The sequence below is a fragment of the Dreissena polymorpha genome, chromosome 1 (genome assembly GCF_020536995.1).
Source record: "Dreissena polymorpha isolate Duluth1 chromosome 1, UMN_Dpol_1.0, whole genome shotgun sequence".
NCBI lineage: Eukaryota > Metazoa > Mollusca > Bivalvia > Myida > Dreissenidae > Dreissena > Dreissena polymorpha.
This window is the reverse complement of record NC_068355.1, coordinates 82,965,559-82,968,091: the sequence shown is the minus strand read 5'-3', so window position 1 is coordinate 82,968,091 and position 2,533 is coordinate 82,965,559. Positions and strand designations below refer to the sequence as shown.

Genomic DNA, 2,533 nt, shown 5'->3' with positions numbered 1-2,533 from the left:
TTATATGTAGTGAGATATAGTAGTCCTCTACAAAATTTGCTCAAATTATGCCCCTGGGGTTAAATTTGACCCAGCCCAAAAGGTCACAAAAGTGTACATGTGCTTAAATAGGGCCTATATTTAAGTATTTGCACATGCAGAGAAATTTGTTTCAGCCTTTTTTCAGCAGTGGAGCGATACAGGGCCATCATGGCCCTCTTGTTTAAATACTCAAAAAAATGAAACCGGTTTCATGCTTGCATGAACACAGTTTATAAATGCTGTCAGAATTATAAAATATGCAATTACTATAAATACAAATGCCAGGGAAAAGTGCTTTTTGTACTAAAAAATTCGAATGAATATTACAATAATACATTCTGAATATTTTAGTATGTAATTAACAGTTTTGTCTGAGAAAATCACTAAATTTTATATATTTATTCAAATTCACATAAATCATATTTCAAAAACACATAATTACTTCAAATCCTTTCACACAATACTGAAAAAAATGCACAGTTTCTGATTGTTATTGATTCTTTATTAATTTATACATGTACCATTGTTTAATCTTGATGCATCCTCAATTGTATAATGCACATCTTAATCTGTTTTAACAATTATAATATAAAGATTAAGGCTGACTCAGTAAAATAATAATCCATGATTTCTGCAGTACTTGCAGACAAACTAGGAATACTGCTGTGATATTATCTATCTATCTAATAGGATACAAATTTGGCTTCAATAGAAAAAAAATCAAAGCATACACATGTATGAAATGTGTATGCATATATTAGTTAAACTTAAATTGATTGACCATCGATAAAAAGATATTATAATATATGTATATATATATATATATCCTTGTAAAACTAAAAATTAAATATGTATGTTTCTATTACATCATTTAGGACTTTTATATTCAGACAAAGTAGAGTGAAGCTTAAAACAGTATCCAATTGTAACAGTCAATTTTGAGAAAATCAACCTTATAATTATTTTCTGTGTTGGCCAATGTCATAATTGGTATAAAATGTATATTGAACTGGAAGTTTTCTTTATTTTAAATGATAACATTTGCTTGGTCAGCCATAATTGTCACAATCAAGTGGTCTTTTTACACTGTAGTTTTCTCACTGACTATGGGTTTGTTCCGAGAATGAGCCACACAAAGTATCGTTGGGGAGATGAGTTGTCAATTTTATGTTTATCAGTCTTTCATAATCCAGTATACCTGTAAAAAGGGAATTTGTAACTAATAATCACACAATATACACAATTAAAATTGTATGCATTTAGATTTATTTAGTACTGCACATTAATCATTTTCCAAAAATATGTAGCAACATTACATTATATAATGCTGCAATACTAAAGTAATTTACTAATTAAAGGTCGCTGATGTGTAATGGATGTGGTGTCCACCTAATGATCTGGAGGTCACTGGTTTGATCCCCAGTGTGGGAGCATTCTTAAGAAATCTCCAAGAGACACCCAAGTACTGGTTCTAGGCCCAGGAAACGAACTCAAGAGCATTTCACATACATGTACGTAGTTAGTACTTTAAATTTAATCGAACTAAAAATGGGTTAAAACTAACAACTGAAACCCTTATTAATACATTTTATTTTGAATCAAGCAAATGTGCAAATTCATTAAAAACAATGAGTAAAATTTAAAAATTTTACTTTAAAGTAATCATGATAATTTAGATCATTTTCAGAATATTTAATGATGATAATGATACAATTATATATTCCCTAAATGATAAAAATAAAACATGTAATGTTAATTTATGAAAAAAACGTTTTAATTTTATCAATATCATGTTAATTACAACTAGATACAGGCAATTAGATCAGAAACGTGCATTAATTATATTAATGAACAACCCAGACATTTGTAGTGATTTATGGTCACTATTTGATTAACGTTCTATACATGACCTGTCATAAAAGGTATTTTTTAGCCAGTACTACAATCGGCAATGATAGTCTGTATTGCATACATATTTCAACGTCTATTATCGATTCGCTTCCTCAAACTGAACAAATATTTAATGTTTACATCGCGAAACGTAATGCATCCAGTTTCACTTTCGGTTTGGTTGGTTTTGTAAACACCGTAATTTCATCTTAAAAATTGGATGATTGGGTGATTAAATAATAATGGAAAAGTAAATCACTTGGATAATAGGTCAAAATGCAACACAAATGAACGTTAATAGTGCTATTTATATCAAAGTTTCGGTAAAAAGTTTGGCGCTAGTTCAACGCGCATCGTATACAGCCTCATAACAATAGACTGACAACCTTTTGGGTAGTAAAGTAGTAATACAAGGCAATATGGCGACCGTTAGCCACGAGGCCTATCTTACGGAGGAATCCGAGATAGCCGATGTATCACGATTGCTAGTAGAATGTTATCAATTAAAATCAACGAGCAAACTCCTACGCAGTGGCGAATGCCAAGGGAAGTAACTGAAAAATCGAGTCATCTCAATCGGACTGGCTCGGTCTTTTACATAGGTCGCCATTGTGAAGATTTT

The 2,533-nt window shown here is 30.8% G+C and overlaps 1 long non-coding RNA gene across 1 annotated transcript; it reads right to left on the bottom strand.

Annotated features, from left to right (window-relative positions):
- Positions 1–1,023: 1,023 nt before the first annotated feature.
- LOC127866463 (uncharacterized) lies at positions 1,024–2,290 on the bottom strand. Its single transcript, XR_008043014.1, has 2 exons — positions 1,932–2,290; positions 1,024–1,219 (listed from the first exon to the last, which is right to left on the bottom strand). It is a non-coding gene; the product is annotated as an uncharacterized LOC127866463 (long non-coding RNA).
- Positions 2,291–2,533: the final 243 nt, after the last annotated feature.